The sequence below is a fragment of the Lissotriton helveticus genome, chromosome 3_1 (genome assembly GCF_964261635.1).
Source record: "Lissotriton helveticus chromosome 3_1, aLisHel1.1, whole genome shotgun sequence".
Taxonomy (NCBI): Eukaryota; Metazoa; Chordata; class Amphibia; order Caudata; family Salamandridae; genus Lissotriton; species Lissotriton helveticus.
In genome coordinates this window covers 1082799685-1082823216 of record NC_136061.1, presented here as the reverse complement: position 1 = coordinate 1082823216, position 23532 = coordinate 1082799685, and positions in this window count along the sequence as shown.

Genomic DNA, 23532 nt, shown 5'->3' with positions numbered 1-23532 from the left:
GCACCGCTTCGCGTACTTTTCGCGTTACGGAGCTTTGCGAAGCGAAGCTGATTGGCTCTCCGGTGTCTGTAAACATTCCAAACAGTCCGTAGCGGCCGCCATCTTGTCTCTCGGTAGGATCGAACAGCTGAATGGATTTGCACGAAACTTGGCAAAATTGTAGGGACTGGTAGCCCGATGTGCCTTTGCTAGGTCTCAATATATGTGCTTCAGTGCATTTTGAGAAATTAACGTTCAGAAACAAGATATATATCTGTAACAGCGCTCCGCTTCGCGGAGATAAAATTATATGTGTATTACCTAGCTGTTGCTAACACCAGTTAGCGACGGCTAGTAGAATATAGCGACCATCTTGGGCCCCACTTTGCATGTGAGTGATATTTATCACTAATGACATGCAAAGTGGGCATGCCAAGATGTTAGCGACTGGAAACAGTCGCTAACATCGCTATCTCCTATTATCAACTTTTGGAAATATTCGAGATAAGCGTGAATATCTCCAAAAGCTACCACCTGCCCTGAGCAGTTCTTAGCTATGTTATCCAATGGGAGGTGGATAACATGGCTAAGAGCATTAGCTCGGTAATGCATGAATATCGCTGAGTTTTCAGCGATATTAATGCATTGCGGTCGTTTTTTATCGTATTTCCGATAAACCTTGATAATAGCAAGGTTTATCTGCGATAATTTCTGACGGTAAAAAAATCGTTGCTAAGCATCGTTAGGGATAAATATCGCTTAACTTTGGTAATATGCCCCAACGTCTGTTAACGTTCGATTCGAAGGAAATCAGGAAGTGTTGAAAAACATTGTCTGCGCCATCTTGTCTTTTTTCAAATGCCACACTTTTGTCGTGCACGGCAGCCATTTTAGATGCCTTGACCAGACCCACTCTGTGCACGCTGTCGATCCTTAGCATGGCTCCCCACCCTCGCAAGCATCTCCCCCAGGCAGTGGTCACCCCCGCTCTCTGTCTTATGCATGGGTAATAAACCTCCCCCCATCTGCGCTGCTCTTCCCTGAGAATCACACCCTGTGCCCGCCCGACACCTCCCTTTCGCCCTATTCACTACCGCACCCTCTGACACTCCTTTTCCTCTGTGTCCGATTGTCCAGGCTGGTCCTAGGGTATCAGCTAGCCCTGCAGATGTAGTTTATGGCCACAGCTGTAAAGAATCACCCCTCTTCAAAGGAGTTATAGTAGATCAAGGCCCACACTCGATGAGATCCGTCACAGCAGAAGCGTTGCTATTATCTGAAAACCATCCTGTATTGTGATTGGGGAGGGGACCGAGCCTGAAGCGGAAGATTCCAGGGATGACTCTTTGTACATCAAAGTTTTTACAATTATGTGTCACATTAAAAATATATAGCACTCCGACAAAGTAGTAAGATTATAAAACTTTAATAATTTATAAATATATACAAGAAAACAAAAATAGTAATAACATATAAACATTTTTAGGGAAAAACAACGAAGTAGCGGTCGGCTGTGCGAATAGTCCCAACGCAGCACAACGTCCAGATTTCCGGCGTGGGGCGTCGCGGGGGGTGGGTCATCAGTAGCAAACTGTTGTGCGAATAGTTCCAAGGCAGCAGAACGCGCTGAAATCTAGATGACACGAAAGTGATGTCTAGTAAGTTGCCACCCAGCAAATAACGGCATGGGGCGTCGCGAGGGGTGGGTCATCAGTAGCAAACTGTTGCGCGAATAGTTCCAAGGCAGCAGAACGATGGCACCAAGGTGATGTCCAGTAAGTTGCCGCACTGGTTTTGGTATCCTACAATGCTGCTCCGAATAACGGCGTGGGGCGCCCCGGGGGAGGCGGCGTGAACGGGCCTCTCCAGGTGGAGTGTCATCTGTTGTAGTGGGGCGCCCCTTTACCGTTTCAGTTGCCATTCCGTCCGTTTTTGGTCCACTGTGTCAAAAGCCGCAATTCAGCTGAGTTGCGCCCACTCTTGCGGTGCAGCGATAGGCGGCTGTCACAGGACTCTCAAAATGGCGGCAGGCTGTTTCCTTTTTGGGCCTGGTCCACTGAAATGGCCCTGGGACACCTTGGAAATCGGACGCTTGTCTGCTAGGTCTTGGACCCCATTCTCGAAAGCGTCCCCTCCGCCTTGAGAATTCATCAAAAGTTTTGGGGGCTCCGACTCCTGCAGGCTTCTGGTGGGGAGCGGCTGCCATGATTGCTCGCGGAATGACCACGACTGAGCTACGAGATGGTGGTGCTCTCATGCTGACGCCAGCTTCAGTCTGAAACATCCAGAAACAAGGTGGGGCTTTCATCGTTTGGGAAAAAAATAAAGTTTTCATCCAATGAAAAGTGTTGTTTTTAGGTCACATGATCAAGCCTTCCATCATTAGGAAACCAAAAGTAAAATGAACCAATGAAAAGTTTTATAAACAAGTCACATGACCTGTTATGCGGCATAGGGTGTAAAATGCGGAGAAAATACGTTGGCACGTGAGGCGGCGTCAGTAGCGGACCGATGTGCGAATAGGCCGAAGGCAACACAACGCGCCAAGATCCGGATGGCACCGAGGTGGTGTCCAGCAAGTTGCAGCACTGGTGTGGCCATCCTACAATGCTGAAAGTCGGCGTGGGGCGCCCCGTTGGCCTGTGAGTTTGCGTCAGTAGCAGACCGATGTGCGAATAGGCCGAAGGCAGCACAACGCGCCAAGATCCGGATGGCACCGAGGTGGTGTCTAGTAAGTTGCCGCACTGGTGTGGCCATCCAACAATGCTGAAAGTCGGCGTGGGGCGCCCCGTTGGCCTGTGAGTTTGCGTCAGTAGCGGACCGATGTGCGAATAGGCCGAAGGCAGCACAACGCGCCAAGATCCGGATGGCACCGAGGTGGTGTCTAGTAAGTTGCCGCACTGGTGTGGCCATCCTACAATGCTGAAAGTCGGCGTGGGGCGCCCCGTTGGACTGTGAGATGGCGTCAGTAGCGGACCGATGTGTGAATGGGGCCGAAGGCAGCGCAACAATATTTTCGGAATAGAAGACACCACTAGGCGCTGAGATGCCAAGATCCGGATGGCACCGAGGTGGTGTGTAGCAAGTTGCCGCACTGGTGTGGCCATCCTACAATGCTGAAAGTCGGCGTGGGGCGCCCCGTTGGCCTGTGAGTTTGCGTCAGTAGCGGACCGATGTGCGAATAGGCCGAAGGCAGCACAACGCGCCAAGATCCGGATGGCACCGAGGTGGTGTCTAGTAAGTTGTCGCACTTCTGTGGCCATCCTACAATGTTGAAAGTCGGCGTGGGGCGCCCGTTGGCCTGTGAGATGGCGTCAGTAGCGGACCGATGTGCGAATGGGGCCAAAGGCAGCGCAACAATATTTTCTGATTTGAAGACACCACAAGGCGCTGAGATGCCAATATCCGGATGGCACCGAGGTGGTGTCTAGCAAGTTGTGGCACTGGTGTGGCCATCGTACAATGGTAAAAGTCGGCGTGGGGCGCCCTGTTGGCCTGTGAGATGGTGTCAGTAGCGGACTGATGTGTGAATGGGGCCAAAGGCAGCGCAACAATATTTTCTACAATATTTTCGGAGTAGAAGACACCACAAGGCGCTGAGATGCCAAGATCCGGATGGCACCGAGGTGATGTCTAAGTTGCGGACCGATGTGCGAATGGGGCCAAAGGCAGCGCAACAATATTTTCTACAATATTTTCGGAGTAGAAGACACCACAAGGCGCTGAGATGCCAAGATCCGGATGGCACCGAGGTGATGTCTAAGTTGCGGACCGATGTGCGAATGGGGCCAAAGGCAGCTCAACAATATTTTCTGAAGAGAATACACCACAAGGCGCTGAGATGCCAAGATCCGGATGGCACCGAGGTGATGTCTAAGTTGCGGACCGATGTGCGAATGGGGCCAAAGGTAGCATAACAAGATTTTCTGTATGGAAGATACCACTAGGCGTTGAGATGCCAAGATTCGGATGGCACCGAGGTGATGTCTAGCAAGTTGTGCCACTGGTGTGGCCATCGTACAATGGTAAAAGTCGGCGTGGGGCGCCCTATTGGCCTGTGAGATGGTGTCAGTAGCGGACTGATGTGCGAATGGGGCCAAAGGCAGCGCAACAATATTTTCTGACTGACACCACAAGGCGCTGAGATGCCAAGATCCGGATGGCACCGAGGTGATGTCTAAGTTGCGGACTGATGTGCGAATGGGGCCAAAGGCAGCGTAACAATATTTTCTGTATGGAAGATACCACTAGGCGTTGAGATGCCAAGATTCGGATGGCACCGAGGTGATGTCTAGCAAGTTGGTGTGGTCATCCTACAATGCTGAAACTCGGCGTGGGTCACCCCATTAGCCTGTGAGATGGCGTCAGTAGCGGACCGATGTGCGAATAGGCCGAAGGCAGCACAACGCGCCAAGATCCGGATGTCACCGTGGTGGTTTCATAGTTGAGAGGCACTTCATCTGCAGTGGGGCGCCGAGATCCGGATGGCACCGAGGTGATGTCTAGCAAGTTGCTGTACTGGTGTGGTCATCCTACAATGCTGAAATGTAGTGGGGCGCCCATTTATCGTTTCAGTTGCCATTCAGCTGAGTTTCGGCTGCTCTTGATGCTACAGCGACAGGCGGCTGCAAGAGGACTCTCAAAATGGCGGCCTGTTCTTTGGATTTGGGCCTGGTCCACTAAAATGGCCCTGGGACACCTTAGAACTCGGACGCTCGATTTTTTTTTCCTTTCCTGTACATGCAAAAAAAGGTAAATGCCCGGTACGTTACACGCTTCATCTGCCACGATGAACTCTCCAGAGGAACCGAAAAAAAATATAGTTGTGGTAACTATACCATGCATCGTCATATGGAGAGGTGGCACCAATTAATTATAGTGCTGCATAAAAGAGAGATTTGGAGGAGAACCCCTGACCTGCTAGTACATTCATCAAAGAAGTGGCACTGAGAGCTTCAGAGGCAAGGGAAACGGTCCCAAATATTTAGAAGAACTTTGGAAAGATTAAAATGACATGTTTAGATTGTGGTAAATTAATTTCATGTGGACAGATGAGTGTTACTCTAATAAATAGGGCATATGAACATCATCATAGTCGATGGTTGGTAGAGACATTTTGACTATATCCTGGACCTGCCCGTCCTCGCCCAAAATGGCGCCGGAATAAATGGGACTCGTAACTCCTTGTTGTGTACTGGTTGCAGAACCTTGAAATCACGAGATACGTATGCAGTTTTGAAGCACATGGCGGGCGGGGACGAGAATTGATTGAATATTTCGACATCCCTATTGATATTAAGTTCTGATGTGTTATTGATTACTGTACTGTTGAAAGTTCGAATTAACGTCACCCATGGTACTTGCCCGCAAATGTATATCTAGATAATTTTATTGTAACTGGCCATGTCGTATTTTAATTATAAAATGTACGTCCACCGATTCCGTAACTGTTAGACACCTTAGTTCTTGCAACCTAATGGCCCGCCCGTTACGTTCCTCTACAGTGTAAATGTCTATTCATCATATACGATTACAGTTTGCTCCGTGGCAGGCCCACGTGGTTATAGGCTCGTATTTGTATAATGAAATTTTCACAATAAAGGTTTTTAAAAGAAAACATGGTAGTAGTATATACATTGGTAAAGTTTTTAATAATAGTCACTGTTTTAGAATCATTAAAAGGCAAGTGAAATAAAGCAGACCAATTACATGAAGGGTAAAAGGTATAATACGAAGGAACGCAGTAAAGATAAATGGTCAAGGGCTGTTGTGTTTTCTATTCCTGCAACATAAAGTGATCGATAAGAATCTCATATTCAGGCGTATCGGCGACTAAGACAGCAGGTCGACCCTCTTTTGCTCAACGGCTCCGTCATGGGACGAAGAAACGCTCTTTTTCTCGAAAAAAGAATATATTTTACTTGCAGGACAGTTGTAAAATTTCCGGGAAAGTACATTAGCCTGGAACATTATAACATATATTTAAGAAAAAATAATGTTCGGAAGTAATTAAAAGCGTAATTTTTAGGTGATATGACCAAGGCTTTCATCATTAGAATAAGAAAAGTAAAATGAACCAATGAAAAGTTTTATTAACAAGTCACATGACTTGTTATGCTTACGTTACGCGCTGCGCGCCCCGGATGACTTCCGGATGCGCTAACGCGGCGCGTCATATGACGCATTACGCGACGACGCAGGTCCAGAATATAGTCAAAATGTCTCCACCAACCAGCGGTCGAAACACAACCCCTTTCAGCAGGCTAAATAGTTCTGTTAAATGACAACAGAAGGGACAGGCAACAAGAACCATCAGTCAAAGAGGGGAGGGCTAGTTCTTCTCTACCGGGTTACATTGGGGCGCTACCGGAACTGATCGAATTGGTAGTCTACAGTGTTTCTGGATGTTTCAGACTGAAGCTGGGGTTAGCATGAGAGCACCACCATTTCGTAGCTCCGTTGTGGCCATTCCGCAACCAATCATGGCAGCCGCTCTTTATCGTTATTTTGGGCGGGGTGGGTGGCGGAGCCGAGCTGTTTTGCAGCCATCATTGTGTGGAGTTCAGTTCATCTCACTAGTTTTGTATTTGTCATGAGGGGTTGTTCCTAATGTTTCTATTTTAGCGAGGTCAAAAAGAGATCCCATTAGTGGCCTACTGATTTTGCTCGATTCCTTTTCTTTTTTTTTTACACGATTTTTCGTTATCTGCAAAGACTAAACAGAGTATTGCGACTCTGTGTTTGTTTGTAAATAGAGAATGAACCAAAGAGAACTAATTCTAAAACAGTAAATACTTGGATAACAATCAATCAAATGGAGAGAGAAGCAGGCACGACGGATTACAACGGGGGCAAAGGCCTGCGTTAACTACCTTTCACTATCTGCAAAGAGAGAGTACTCCTAATAGAAATGAGGGGGGGGGCGGCACCATTCAAAGCAGATCAGTGTGCATAAACACGAAAATGTTTTCACTTACCACGTACTTGACATTCGACAGCTTATGATATTTGCTATTAAAAAACCATTGAAATTCACTGAAAAAACCATAGGTTATAGACCATATATAGTTAGGAATTAGCATTTACAAAACCTTGAAAATTCACTGAAAAAACCATAGGTTATAGACCATATATAGGGGTCGATTAGGATCGCGGACGGACTTGAGTCCGTCCGCAACCCCTGAGGAGGAGGGAACGTCCGCATGGGCTGCGGCGTTCCCTCCGATCAAATTAGGATGTGACCGCCAGGGTGGCGGTCACATCCTCTATCTCTAACATTGCGGCGGGTGCAGCTTCAAGCTGCACCCGCCGCAATGTAAAAAATCCATGCACAGCATTTGCGTGCACAAAGCGGCAGGCACCGCGCGGTGCCTGCTGCATTGTGCACGCAAATGCAGGGGGGTACCATAGGTACCCCCCATGTGCACCCCCCACCCCACCTTCACCCAGGGGGCCCGCAACGGGCCCCCGAAGTGAAGGTCCGTATGCTTTTCCACGGCGGTAAAGCCGCCGCGGAAAAGCATATATTTTCAGACATCCTAATATGCCTGGCGGTGTCTGATAGACACCACCAGACATGTTAGTGCTTTTCCGCCGCGGTCGCCTTCCGACCGCGGCGGAAAAGCGGCGGACAGATTATCAGATCCACCAGCCATCCTAATTTGGCGGTGGGTCTTTGGAGTCTCCGCCGCGGTTTTTCCGCATCCTCCAGGCCGGCGGACACTTCCGCCGGCCCGGAGGATGCGGAAAAACCGCCATCCTAATCGGCCCCATAGTTAGGAATTAGCATTTAAAAAACCTTATTTTACTCACACAAAACCATTGAAATTCCATATATAGTTAGTTGCACTAACTATATATCGCGCACCCGCAATCCACTGCTGATCATGTCACATATTACATCATTCATGACATGGTCAGTGACATCACTGATGACATCACTGATGACATCTCATTTGACATCATTCTTGTGCTAATACGATAAACCTCTTCAGACTCTAATATAACCTTAGATACACTCAGTGTATACAGACACTCACACACTGCCACTCATCCATGGAGTTACTCACACACCCAGTCAGTCATGCAAAGAAACAATCTCACCTCCATTTCTTCAACTATACAGTTAAACACACCTTACTTATTGAAACATATACTAACACATATTTACTCTCTTATACAATCCCTGATACAAGTTCACAATGATCGATACAACCACTCACTCATTCAGTGGCTCTCATGCACAGTTATTTATATATGCCAACTCTCACATGTACTGTGTTTTACATATGTACTTACTATGACATGTAGCATTGAGATATCCATTCACTCATCAATACACTCATGCACACAGTCAACTGCCCATGTAGCTGTTTCCACATGCACTCTTGAACTCATACACCTAGTGAATAAACTGCTCACACATCTATGCATAGTCACACACCTTCCAGCCACCCCCACACAAACTCAATCTGCCATAGAAATACTTGGGCAACCAATTAATAACACATATAGCCTCTCGTATAGCTAATGATCAACACATGCAGCAGTTTACAGAACAACAGACATAATGATGCACAAATTAAGACAGTTTAGTCACTAACCCATGCACTCAGTGAGACACATTTAATCACTCACTCATACATTCAGTCATGCACCTACTAAATCCTTCGTCCAGACACTTATACATCTACTCATTCTTCAATATGTAAAACATATTTAAACTTTACAGAAACACACAGTCACTGGATGACGTCATCAGTGATCTCATCAGTGATGTTATTTGAGATGTCATCAGTGATGTCATCAGTGATGTCACTGACCATGTCATGAATGATGTAATATGTGACATGATCAGCAGTGGATTGCGGGTGCGCGATATATAGTTAGTGCAACTAACTATATATGGAATTTCAATGGTTTTGTGTGAGTAAAATAAGGTTTTTTAAATGCTAATTCCTAACTATATATGGTCTATAACCTATGGTTTTTTCAGTGAATATATATATATATATATATATATATATATATAACATTTCTATGGCAAAATGAAACCCCTCATTTTGTTCCTTTTCAAATTAAATGTATTAAGTGTTACCACTTTATTCCAATCAAGATGACTTCAGGTGTGCCATACTTTTGTCATAAGTAAGACTGTTAGCGTTCTAGTTGTTCTTTAGAACACTCTGGGACATTCTGTCATTGGGCTATAGTTGGGCTACATCTGGCTGATATTTGGGCTACATTTGGGCTCTTTTGTCTCTGGTGGCCATCTTGGGAGACTGCATATCAGAATTTTTTTAATGAAATATAAGAGGATTTGAGAAGTCACTCAAAATGTGCCCTAATTTTTCTTTCTTCAGCACTAATCATAATTTCTATGGCAAAATGAACCCCCTCATTTTGTTCCTTTGCAAATTAAATGTTTTAAGTGTTAACACTTTATTCCAATCAAGATGACTTCAGGTGTGCCATACTTTTGTCATAAGTAAGACTGTTAGCGCTCTAGTTGTTCTTTAGAACACTCTGGGACATTCTGTCACTGGGCTATAGTTGGGCTACATCTGGCTGATATTTGGGCTACATTTGTTTTTTTTTGTCTCTGGTGGCCATCTTTGGGCTACATTGGGCTGCATTGGGCTACATTGGGCTACATTGGGCTACATTTGGGCTCTAACATATATATAGCCCAATGTAGCCCAATATATATTTTTCAAAGTTAATTTTCGTAAAAACCACTGGAGCATATATCTTGAGACATAGCAAAGGCACATCGGGCTAACAGTCCCTACAATTTTGCCAAGTTTTGTGGAAATCCATTCAGCCGTTCGAGCTAAAAGTGAGTCCAACCGCCCTACGGAAAACTCAATGTTAAAAACATGTTTTGGGACCCCCCTTTTTTCTCGGCCCCCGCTTGACGAAACCCCCCCCCAAACTTTCAGGGGACGCTCAGAAACAAAATGTGCCATTTTCCTGACAATTTCAGCAAATTCCGTCCATCAACGCCAAAGTTATTCAACATAGAATTTTCAGAAATCCCTATTCAAAAAAATCCTAACTATATATACCTACTGGCGACTGCCAGTAGGTAATATATATATATATATATATATATATATAACATTTCTATGGCAAAATGAAACCCCTCATTTTGTTCCTTTTCAAATTAAATGTATTAAGTGTTACCACTTTAGTCCAATCAAGATGACTTCAGGTGTGCCATACTTTTGTCATAAGTAAGACTGTTAGCGTTCTAGTTGTTCTTTAGAACACTCTGGGACATTCTGTCATTGGGCTATAGTTGGGCTACATCTGGCTGATATTTGGGCTACATTTGGGCTCTTTTGTCTCTGGTGGCCATCTTGGGAGACTGCATATCAGAATTTTTTTAATGAAATATAAGAGGATTTGAGAAGTCACTCAAAATGTGCCCTAATTTTTCTTTCTTCAGCACTAATTGGAAACTATTCATAACTTCAGGAAGTAATACTGAGCGTGGAGCGCTCACAAGAGCCATATTAAGATCTTTTTAAATATTTCGATTTTGCACTTAGTTTATTTGTTTTGCTGCCGTTTTTTGTGCTTTTAATACCACGTCCACTTACTGGCACTATAATTGTTGTTCCACCGCGTTTTGTGCGGGTCCCTGTCCCTTCGAGGCAGCACTGTGGCGGCCATCTTGGGTTGGGGGTGTAGCTCAGATAAGCTGCGCACGGTCTAGTCGTCGCAAGGACGCTAGACCGGTATTTAAACGGGGCAAACTAGGCGGCCTGTGATTGGAAACTATTCATAACTTCAGGAAGTAATACTGAGCGTGGAGCGCTCACAAGAGCCATATTAAGATCTTTTTAAATATTTCGATTTTGCACTTAGTTTATTTGTTTTGCTGTCGTTTTTCGTGCTTTTATTACCACGTCCACTTACTGGCACTATAATTGTTGTTCCACCGCGTTTTGTGCGGGTCCCTGTCCCTTCGAGGCAGCACTGTGGCGGCCATCTTGGGTTGGGGGTGTAGCTCAGACAAGTTGCGCACGGTCTAGTCGTCGCAAGGACGCTAGACCGGTATTTAAAACGGGCCATGCTGACGCGCAGCGGGCACGCGCTGCGGGTTCGCCGGAGCATCACCGGAGTCACGCCAGAGTCCAGCCCGTCTGCGCCCGTCCGCGCACAGACGGGCGCAGGGGCTGGGACTACTGGCCAGCGGCGCATGTACTCCATAGAGGAGCTATATACCCTGAATAGAGGTGAGCCTCTTGTAGATCAGGCAGTCCTACTGACGCTTAAAAATATGCTATATTGCACCCCGTTAAGGTTATTTCCCCCCGGGTCAGTACCCTGCACTAAAAATAGCCAGCCTTAATACTCGATCGCTCCATTGCCATCATTTGGAGGTTTATAGTATGCTCCAGGACAATGACATCGATGTCCTGACTCTCTCGGAGACCTGGACGGGTGAGAACTCGATGCCTGATATCATTGCCGCCCTTCCAAGCGGATATGATGTAATGTGGCACAACCGCCCAGGGGGCTCACGGGGGGGAGGGGTAGCTATTTTCTATAGGAAGACTATGATAGTTGAAAAGTTGCTATCAGAGACAATTGACCTGACTGATTTGCTTGGGGTAAAGGTCACTGTGCACAATGTGTGCTGGGTGATTTTGTCAGTCTATCGCCCACCTAATTCAACTCCACTCTTCCATGATCTATTCTGCCCTATTATATCTGACCTATGCTCCAGATACACGAAAATCCTGGTAACAGGTGATTTCAACTTACACTGGGATAAGCTCAACTGGGATCTGCCCACGTGCCAGCTTGACACCTTAATGTCTGCGGTGGGCTTTAAACAAATTGTGGATGTTCCCACACATGAAAAAGGTCACACTCTCGACCTTGTGTGGACCACAGACGCCAGTCTAATCCTTAAAGATGTAGTGCCTTGCATTTGGTCTGATCACCATTTGATATCTTGTGAGGCCCGCCTTAAAAGCTGCATTACTCGCAGTCCGCTTGGCTTCAGGAAAACCCGGAAATGGGCTGAGGTCGATCTAGCGTCCCTGACTAAGGTGCTCTCGGTAACACCCCAGGTCGTAGATCTGGGATATAGCCTGGACCGTGAATACTCTGACTTAACGAGGAGCATGAGCCGGGCCCTTGACCAAATAGCGCCGGTGAGAACACAGCGAATAAAGGGATCTGGAAAAGGGTCTCCTTGGTTTACGCCACCCTTAAGGGAAGCAAAAAGAAAGCTTAGAGCGTTGGAAAGAGTGTGGAGGAAAACCAAGCAGGACACTGACAGGAAATTGTATAAAGCCTCCCTTCACCAATATAAAAATCTTATGACCCAAGCCAAAGCGGAATACTTTGAGTCCCGCCTAAGTAAGGCAGCGAATATCCAGAAAGAGACCTTTAAAATACTGGCAGAGCTGAGTAAAAAACCAGATAACTCCAAGGTTCCCATTGATTTTTGGAGAAGGTGAAAATCATCATCCAGGAGATAGAGAACGGGGTAGAAACGGGGACTGCTATAGTATCAGCATCTAAGAATGTGATTGACTGCTCCCTTGAAGTGTTTCCAGAGATGGATGCATTGACTCTGGAACAGCTGATGGGTAAAATCAAATCTGGCTCCCCAGCTGATCCATGCCCACCTGAGATCTTCCGTGTTGCGCGCCCCTTATTGGAGGAATGTATCATCTCCCTCCTCAATAGATCACTAGATACGGGGTACCTACTGGTTGAACTTAAGGAGGCGCGTGTAAGACCCCTATTGAAAAAACCTGGGTCGGACCCTGCGGTGTTAAAGAATTACAGACCTATCTCCCAGCTGCCTTTTCTCTCAAAAATCCTTGAGCAGCATGTGTTAAAATCCCTGTCCCTCTATCTGGAATCTTATCATCTACTCCATGAGCGACAGGCAGGTTTCCGAGCTCATCACAGCACCGAGTTGGTGATGCTCTCGGTGCTGGATGAACTAAGAGGCATGGCTGACGGCAAGAAATCGAGCGCCCTGATTTTGTTGGACCTATCAGCGGCGTTCGATACCGTCAGCCATGCCTTGCTCTTGGAAAGACTGAAGGATTTTGGGATTAAGGGCTTAGCCTTTCAATGGTTGCAATCTTTCCTTACAGGAAGGACCCAAAAGATACAACTGGGGGATGAAACATCTGAGATGGGGATTCTAGAGTGCGGGGTACCACAGGGGTCTGCCCTGTCCCCGCTTCTATTTAATCTCTATTTGCAACCGTTGATTGCTTCTCTGGCCACCATGGGCTGTAAAGTCTTTAACTACGCGGATGACACGCAACTGCTGTTAAGTGTCGATGACACTATGGCCGCACAACTCCAAGCTCAGAACATCTTGAGGTTCACAGTGCAATGGATGACGGATAACCTGTTAAAAATCAATCCAGACAAGACTGAGGTTTTAGTGATTTCATCTACTACCTCACCTTGGTGTGACCTCTATTGGCCCACGGAGTTAGGCCCTGCTCCAAAACCAAGCCTGTCTGTAAAAAGCTTGGGGATCAAGCTGGATGGTGATCTGTCAATGGCCCCTCAGATTTCGTCGGTTGTGGGCAGTTGTACAAACATCATTCGGCAACTGCGGAAGTTAACTCCTGTCCTCTCACAATCCATGATGCGATCAATAGTAGCAGCCACTATCATCTCCAGAATTGATTATGGTAATGCCCTTTACCTTGGCTTACCTAAAACTCTGACCAGTAGGCTTCAGGTCATAATGAATGACGCTGCTCGGTTGATCTTCAGACTCCCGATGAGATCTAAAGCCACTCCCCTACTACAAAGCTTGCATTGGCTCCCCATTAAAGAAAGAGTGGAATTCAAGAACTTGTGTACGGCCCATAGGGCAATTTATGGCAAGGCCCCAGCCTATATCAAAGATCGCTTGCAGCTGTATTGCCCTATGAGAACACTTCAGTCCTCAGACTCCCAGCTACTGGTCTGCCCTCGCTACAGGTTAGCGACTAAGGGAGGGAGAGCCTTTTCAGTGTTAGTCCCCCAGCTATGGAATAGGCTGCCTGGGGTGCTGCGTGGGGAAGGAAATCTGTTACGATTTAGGAAGAGCCTAAAAACGATACTGTTCAGTAGAAGCATGAGCACAGCATGAGCACACTATAGTCTAGCTTCGGCCTCTGCTTCCACCTTATCAAGTTATTGTCTGTTACCATCTTTCCAAGCGCTTAGAGACCTGTAGGTGATTAGGCGCGATATAAAACCACAATAACAATAACAATAACAACTAATCATAATTTCTATGGCAAAATGAACCCCCTCATTTTGTTCCTTTGCAAATTAAATGTTTTAAGTGTTAACACTTTATTCCAATCAAGATGACTTCAGGTGTGCCATACCTTTGTCATAAGTAAGACTGTTAGCGCTCTAGTTGTTCTTTAGAACACTCTGGGACATTCTGTCACTGGGCTATAGTTGGGCTACATCTGGCTGATATTTGGGCTACATTTGTTTTTTTTTGTCTCTGGTGGCCATCTTTGGGCTACATTGGGCTACATTGGGCTACATTGGGCTACATTTGGGCTCTAACATATATATAGACCAATGTAGCCCAATATATATTTTTCAAAGTTAATTTTAGTAAAAACCACTGGAGCATATATCTTGAGACATAGCAAAGGCACATCGGGCTACCAGTCCCTACAATTTTGCCAAGTTTTGTGGAAATCCATTCAGCCGTTCGAGCTAAAAGTGAGTCCAACCGCCCTATGGAAAACTCAATGTTAAAAACACGTTTTGGGACCCCCCTTTTTTCTCGGCACCCGCTTGACGAAACCCCCCCAAACTTTCAGGGGACGCTCAGAAACAACATGTGCCATTTTCCTGAGAATTTCAGCCAATTCCGTCCATAAACGCCAAAGTTATTCAACATAGAATTTTCAGAAATCCCTATTAAAAAAAATCCTAACTATATATACCTACTGGCGACCGCCAGTAGGTAATATATATATATATATATATATATATTCACTGAAAAAACCATAGGTTATAGACCATATATAGTTAGGAATTAGCATTTACAAAACCTTATTTTACTCACACAAAACCATTGAAATTCCATATATAGTTAGTTGCACTAACTATATATCGCGCACCCGCAATCCACTGCTGATGATGTCACATATTACATCATTCATGACATGGTCAGTGACATCACTGATGACATCACTGATGACATCTCAAATGACATCACTGATGACATCACTGATGACATCACTGATGACAACATCCAGTGACTGTATGTTTCTGTAAAGTTAAAATGTGTCTTACATATTGAAGAATGAGTGGAAGTATAAGTGTGTGGACAAAGGATTTAGTAGGTGCATGACTGAATGTATGAGTGAGTGATTAAATGTGTCTCACTGAGTGCATGGGTTAGTGACTAAACTGTCTTAATTTGTGCATCATTATGTCTGTTGTTCTGTAAACTGCTGCATGTGTTGATCAGTAGCTATATGATTAACTATATGGGTTACTGATTGATTGTCCAAGTATTTGTATGGGAGACTGAGTGTGTGTGTGGCTGGCTGGGAGGTGTGTGACTCTGTGCAGATCAATGTGTACTTGTATCAATGATTGTATAAGAAGGTAAGTATGTGTTAGTATATGTTTGAAAATGTAAGGTGCTCTATGTTTAACTGTATAGACAAGAAAATTGAAGTGTCATTGATTCTTTACAGGACTGACTAGGTGTGTGAGTAACTCCATGGATGAGTGGCAGACTGTGAGTGTCTGTATAGGTGTATGAGTGCATATGATAGTGTTGTAAAGATGAGTGATTGTATGTATGAATGATTGTATGGGTGAATGAGTGAATGTGTGTGTAGACATAGGAATCAGTGAGTGCGTATGTAGTAACTAGTATTGGTGTGTCAATGGTTTCAAAAATTATACTCTGTATTTAACACTGGGTGAAACAGAGGTTATATTAAAATGTGAGGAGATGCATTGTATTGTCACATGAATGATATCATCAGTGATGTGGTCATTGATGTCAAATGAGATGTCATCAGTGATGTCATTTGAGATGTCATCAGTGATGTTATCAGTGATGTCACTGACCATGTCATGAATGATGTAATATGTGACATCATCAGCAGTGGATTGCGGGTGCGCGATATATAGTTAGTGCAACTAACTATATATGGAATTTCAATGGTTTTGTGTGAGTAAAATAAGGTTTTGTAAATGCTAATTCCTAACTATATATGGTCTATAACCTATGGTTTTTTCAGTGAATTTTCAAGGTTTTGTAAATGCTAATTCCTAACTATATATGGTCTATAACCTATGTTTTTTTCAGTGAATTTCATTGGTTTTTTAACAGCTAATATCTGTAGCTGTAAAATGTATTCTTCTTTAAATCCAAAAATATATTTTATATGTTTATGAATAATTTTTTTTTTAAATATTTTTTATTCTTCGTTCCCGCTTCGCGAATCGGGAAGCTTCCCGTTAGCTGACCTTGATGCCGCGAAATAGACCGCGAGCCGGTAAACGTTTCTTTACCGCAAGTGCCGCGTTAGAAAACAACATCGTGACGCCTCCCGTCCGCATGACGTTTCACGTTGTCGCGTGATACGTCATATGACGTGCTACGTTAGCGAACTGGTACGCGAAGCGAGTCGCAAAGCGCAGGTTTCTGGAAGCAAACCGGGAGGCCCTACAAAGCGCTTAACGTAAACACAGCAAGTCATGTGACTTGGTAATAACACTTTTCATTGGTTCATTTCACTTTTGGTTTCCTAATGATGTAAGACTAGGTCATATAATCTAAAATGAACACTTTTGATTGGTTGAGAACTCTTGTTTTTCCCAAATGATGAAAATCCCTCCTTCTTTCCTCACTCTGACTTTCATCATTGTGAGAGAAAGACCCTTTGTGATCACTGAGCAATGGCTTCTTTAGTAGCTTCAGCTGGTGCTTCCCCACCACCTCCACCACATCCAAGGAAGAGTGGACCACCTGCTCAAGTTATAATTCAGCAAGAAGAGGAAGAAGAGGAAGACGAGGAAGAGCAGGAAGAGAGGCAGTTTTTGCCTGAGGAACCCAGGACGTCTCACCGGAAAGAAAACTTCATTTGGCAATTTTTTAAAATTCCCAAAGGTCAGAAAAAAGTAAATGCAAGATACGTAACTTGCCTTATATGTCAAGATAGACTGTCCAGAGGAACCGAGAAAAAATACAGTTTCAGAAACTACACAATGCATCGCCATATGACTAGGTGGCATCCTAACAACTACAGTGCTGCACAGTTTCGGAACGACCTAGATAATCTCCCTATTATGGCCAGAAGATCTGTTGTACCGGAAGTAACGGGACCAGAGGGCAGGGAGATGGTGCCAAATATACAAATGAGATTTGGTGAAGTAAAACACATCTGCGTATTTTGCGATGGATTCATTTGCTACGGAGAAAGAAGCATCACTCTGATCAACAGAGCTATTGACTATCATATGCAAGTTTGTACGAAACGCCCAAAATAATAAATACTTTTTTTTTGTTTTGTTGCTCCTGTTGAGCCCTTTACAATGAATCGTTTTCATTGCCCCCTCCAAGAAAAACCCCCAAAAATATAAAACTGTTCAGAAAAATTCAAAAAAAGTAAAAAAATGTTCTGAAAAATAATAAAAAAAATATAAAACAACAAAAACAATTACAAAAAAGTTCTTTTCAGAACTACCTCCCCGTTATTAAAAAATTGGTACAATATTTGGAACTGTGCCAAACTCTATTTCTCTTAGTTCGCTTCCCAGTTCGCTCGCCGGTACGCGAACCGGAAGCGAACCAAAAACACAAGTATAAGGGAAGGAAACAGACACTTATGTTAAAAGAAAGACAGCTATAGGGGAGTAAACTAGAGATACTATTACCCGTAATCCACTGCTGATGATGTCACATATTACATCATTCATGACATGCTCAGTGACATCATCAGCAGAGGATTGCGGGTTTTTTGGCAACGTGCCTTATCCACGGTTTAATAACGCTGCCTTTTGCTTTATATAAGTTTTCAAATTGTATGAAATATATACCAATAGGTCGTTATGAACCTTTAGGTAGTGCTTTTCTTCATGAGGTCTGGTCGCTTCCATACACATACAGATGTTTCAAAGATGATCAAGAAGTTTATCTGAATGGAGAGGAATGCACTGAGACGCCAGATCATTCACTAATGTGTAGGCACATACAGTTACACGGTTCATGCAACAAACACCGACCAAATATGGCTTGCGTGTTGCAAGGCACGCCAGTTCCTGCTATCATCCCCACGTTCAAGTTGTTGGAAAATGGTAGTTATTTGATGCTCAATAATGAAGATTGTTCTGAGTTAATTAAAAGTATTCCTTTTATCGTAACAGTAAGTGAACGGGTTATTTGCTGCAGAAATGTTCTATTTTCTCCCACACATGAACATAGGGAGTTTTCAATCTGGCCACAAATACCAACCTTGGGAGAGATTTCAACGGCATGGCAAGAATAAGAGCTCTTTTGTCTCAGAGAGAGGTGGCCTTTAGTTCGGCCCGTGAAACTTTCGTGCTTCACATAGCGAACACCCGTACAGAGGTGCAGACCCTTTTCAATTCAGATTTGCCTTTCAATTTCAGCAAGATGGTTCGGACTATCTTTAACGCATCCTCCACAAAGGCCCTGGCGCACTTTTTTAAAGTTGTTACCAGTGGTCTCGTGACTTCATTTGAGAAAATCTTTGGAGTCATCCCTGCTTTCTTTCATTCTATTTTCTCCACTCTGCTTCGTGGATTGGCATTTTAACTTGCATTACCAGCGGACGCTCTTGTGCTTTTTTACATTTTTAAATATGGATGTCCCTCCTATGCAACCTCCCACCCTGCAGCTGCTGACACTGTTCCGCAATCGCATGCTAGAATATTATGGCACAATGCCGTTGGCGATATTAAGCACGGCATATGGATTATCTTTTCGATTCTCCTACTTCACCTGTGTCCAGCCTGTATTTCACTGCCTGACCTGTGATTTCGATTGGGCCATTGATTTGTGTCTCTGCGGACCGGTTTCTCCTGACGTCGACTTTAATCAGCTGATGACTCCTATCATTACTCACGAGTTGGTTTGTCCTGGCGAAAGGATTATGGCTGTGGCATTGATGCATGGACTAATTGGTCCCTGGAATTTATTGGCGGCAGCACAGTCTTTCTTGGAACAGAGCTTTCTTGAAAACCCACCGAGCTGTCCTCTGATGGTGATAGAGGATCCGGTGCTGGGAGAGCACGTATGTTCTTTTCCGCTTTTAAATTGGATGGCTGAACTGTTTTCGGATGAAGACGGTGACTTCCTATTGGAGGCTGTTGCAGCTTATTTTGCATACACAGTTATGTCATAGACCTTTTTCATGTTTGATATGCTGAGTACTAGCATTTCATTGACAATTCATTGACTTATTTGTCAAGTTTTTATTATTTACCTTGACTATTGGCTTAAGACTCGATAAAGTACTTGGCTGTTTTATTTTTCTTTAGCATTAAATTTTCCTAGTTTTTAATGCTTTACCTTGCGGACCGTCCACATATAAACTTGCAATCTGCTCTCATGAGATGGCACTTCTATTATCTTATTCAGTTCGTTTCCGGATCATGGGGAGGTGTCATCTAGGTCCTGGATATCTTTACACCGTGTTAAGTTAGCATGGGCTCATTACCGGTTTAAACGCCATTTTTCCTTTTTTGCAACTTCTGCACACGACACTTAGTTGTTGCTTTAGCTTTCCACCTAGTAGTTCATCGTGGTTTACATGAGAATAATATGTTATTGCTCTACTATCTGCTTTGCTTGTTAAACTATATCTGTACAGCGAGTGCTAAAGTTTCAAGAACAACACGATACAGAATTGTTATGAGGTCTGATCTCCACGACTTCATACTCATAACATAAGTGCAACTTCTGCCAATTCTGGGCATGAGGCGGGTTTTATATTGCTTTGCCGAACACACATACACAACAGTTGATGCGGTTCACATGAAGAGAGAGCTGGTGTATGCTGATGTGATTCCTTCAAATCTAAGACACTAAAGTATGGGCACGCCCTAAACCAACACAAAGAGACCTTCTTAGCAAATAATATAATATGTGTATTAGGGAGGGTGAGATATAAGCAGCCGCGGGCCGTGGAGGGAGTTACGGTGAGGCAGGGAGGCGGGGAGGGGGAGAAGCAGGGTGGAGCCCTCTCTACCCTGCCCCTCCCCCTCCCCACCTCCCTGCCCCACCGTAACTCCCTCCACGGCCCGCGGCTGCTTATAAGTGTTGCTAACTCTTATTCATTTACAGCATGTTAACATACTGTCACCATTCGCTTTTTATGTACTAGTAACTATGCTGGTAATTTTGCTACTGATAATATGTGTACTTGTATTATCTAAGATACTACGCCTGAGAAGACGGCATTAGTAAATAAACATTTCAAATACACATGTGTTCTTCTTAACTCCATGTTCTGGTTTCTAAGAAATATATAACGACCGACTGTTCATGAGTTCCACGTATCCTGAGGTACTATAAGTTCATATTCTGGATTGTCTAAACATTGAGAGTTTGTTATATCCAATGTGACACTGTACCTAGCTTGCTAAGGAGTTTTTGATTACTAACGTGAGTTTTGGGACACCCTAATTCGCCGAGGTTCCAATCCTCTGTCCACAGTTCTGTGTGAGAACAGAAACCCTGCGACAGGGGCACCCCCGACCCTTGCTGGAGCTTCATCACACTTGCGATACAACTCCAGCAATGCGCCACCTTTACGGCACAGATACATCACGCATCTGTGCTGTTTTTGCCCCATGATGCGCCGCATTGTAAATGCAGCACACCATAGGTGACGGAACAGCGGCACAGAATGACTAACACATCCCTGGTGATGCGCCAGTCATCATAAATGTATCCCTATGCTTCTTATCTTGTTAGAGATGAACCGCCATATGTATCATCAAAGTTTTTTGGATTTCCTAAATAGCGAACTTTAAGGAATAAATAGCGATTCTTTACCATTCCTAGTTTGCGATTAGCTATTTGCTAATTACAAATTACCCATTCATTTCCTTCATTTCCATAGGGCGGTTGGACTCACTTTTAGCTCGAACGGCTGAATGGATTTCCACGAAACTTGGCAAAATTGTAGGGACTGGTAGCCCGATGTGCCTTTGCTATGTCTCAAGATATATGCTCCAGTGGTTTTTACGAAAATTAACTTTGAAAAATATATATTGGGCTACATTGGCCTATATATATGTTGGAGCCCAAATGTAGCCCAATGTAGCCCAATGAAGCCCAATGTAGCCCAATGTAGCCCAAAGATGGCCGCCAGACACACAAAAAAACAAATGTAGCCCAAATATCAGCCAGATGTAGCCCAACTATAGCCCAGTGACAGAATGACCAATCAGCTTCGCAAACCTCCGTTACGCGAAGCGGAGCGCTGTTACAGATATATATCTTTTTTTGAACGTTAATTTCTCAAAATCCACTGGAGCACATATATTGAGACCTAGCAAAGGCACATCGGGCTACCAGTCCCTAATATTTTGCCAAGTTTCGTGCAAATCCATTCAGCCGTTCGATTATTATTATTATTTTTTTTTTTGCCCCGCGGGGCCCTTTTAAAACCTCCACATCAAACCTAGGGGGTCAGCGAGGATCTACTATGCCCCCTTATGGTTATTTCCCCCTTTGTTTTGGCCTCCTCTTGTCTCTCGATCCTACCGAGAGACAAGATGGCGGCCGCTACGGACTTTTTGGAATGTTGACAGACGCCAGAGAACCAATCAGCTTCGCTTCACAAAGCTCCGTTGCGCGAAAAGTACGCGTCCTGGGACGCTGCCCGGTCCGCTGTTACAGATATATATCTTTTTTTAAACGTTAATTTCTCAAAATCCACTGGAGCACATATATTGAGACCTACAAAAGGCACATCGGGCTACCAGTCCCTACAATTTTGCCAAGTTTCGTGCAAATCCATTCAGCCGTTCGGGCTAAAAGTGAGGCCAACCGCCCTATGGAAAACTCAATGTTAAAAACACGTTTTGGGACCCCCCTTTTTTCTCGGCCCCCCCTTGACGAACCCCCCCCAAATTTTCAAGGGCTGCTCAGAAACAAAATGTGCCATTTTCCTGAAAATTTCAGCCAATTCCGTCCACAAACGCCAAAGTTATTAGACATAGAATTTTCAAAAATCCCATAGAGAAAAAATCCTAACTATATATACCTACTGGCGACCGCCAGTAGGTAATATATATATATATATATATATATATATATTCACTGAAAAAACCATAGGTTATAGACCATATATAGTTAGGAATTAGCATTTACAAAACCTTGAAAATTCACTGAAAAAAACATAGGTTATAGACCATATATAGTTAGGAATTAGCATTTAAAAAACCTTATTTTACTCACACAAAACCATTGAAATTCCATATATAGTTAGTTGTACTAACTATATATCGCGCACCCGCAATCCACTGCTGATCATGTCACATATTACATCATTCATGACATGGTCAGTGACATCACTGATGACATCACTGATGACATCTCAAATGACATCACTGATGACATCACTGATGACATCTCAAATGACATCACTGATAACATCACTGATGACATCATCCAGTGACTGTGTGTTTCTGTAAAGTTTAAATATGTTTTACATATTGAAGAATGAGTAGATGTAGAAGTGTCTGGATGAAGGATTTAGTAGGTGCGTGACTGACTGTATGAGTGAGTGATTAAATGTGTCTCACTGAATGCATGGGTTAGTGACTAAACTGTCTTAATTTGTGCATCATTATGTCTGTTGTTCTGTAAACTGCTGCATGTGTTGATCAGTAGCTATATGAGTAACTATATGGGTTATTGATTGGTTGCCCAAGCATTTGTATGGGAGACTGAGTGTGTGTGTGGGTAGCTGGGAGGTGTATGACTCTGTGCATATATGTGTGAGCAGTTGATTCACTAGATGTATGGCTTCAAAAGTGCATGTGGAAACAGCTGTATGGGCGGTTGACTGTGTGCATGAGTGTATTGGTGAGTGAATGGATATCTCAGTGCTACATGTCAAAGTAAGTACATATGTAAAATACAGTACATGTGAGAGTTGACATATATAAATAACTGTGCATAGGAGCCAGTGAATGTGTGAGTGGCTGTATGCATCATTGTGAACTTGTATCCAGGATTGTATAAGAGAGTAAATATGTTTTAGTATATGTTTGAATAAGTAAGGTGTGTATAACTGTATAGTTGAGAAAATGGAGGTGTGATTGATTCTTTGCATGACTGACTAGGTGTCTGAGTAACTCCATGGATGAGTGACAGTCTGTGAGTGTATGTTTACACTGAGTGTATCTAAGGTTATATTAGAGTCTGAAGAGGTTCATTGTATTATCACATGAATGATGTCATCAGTGATGTGATCAGTAATGTCAAATGAGATGTCATCAGTGATGTCATCAGTGATGTTATTTGAGATGTCATCAGTGATG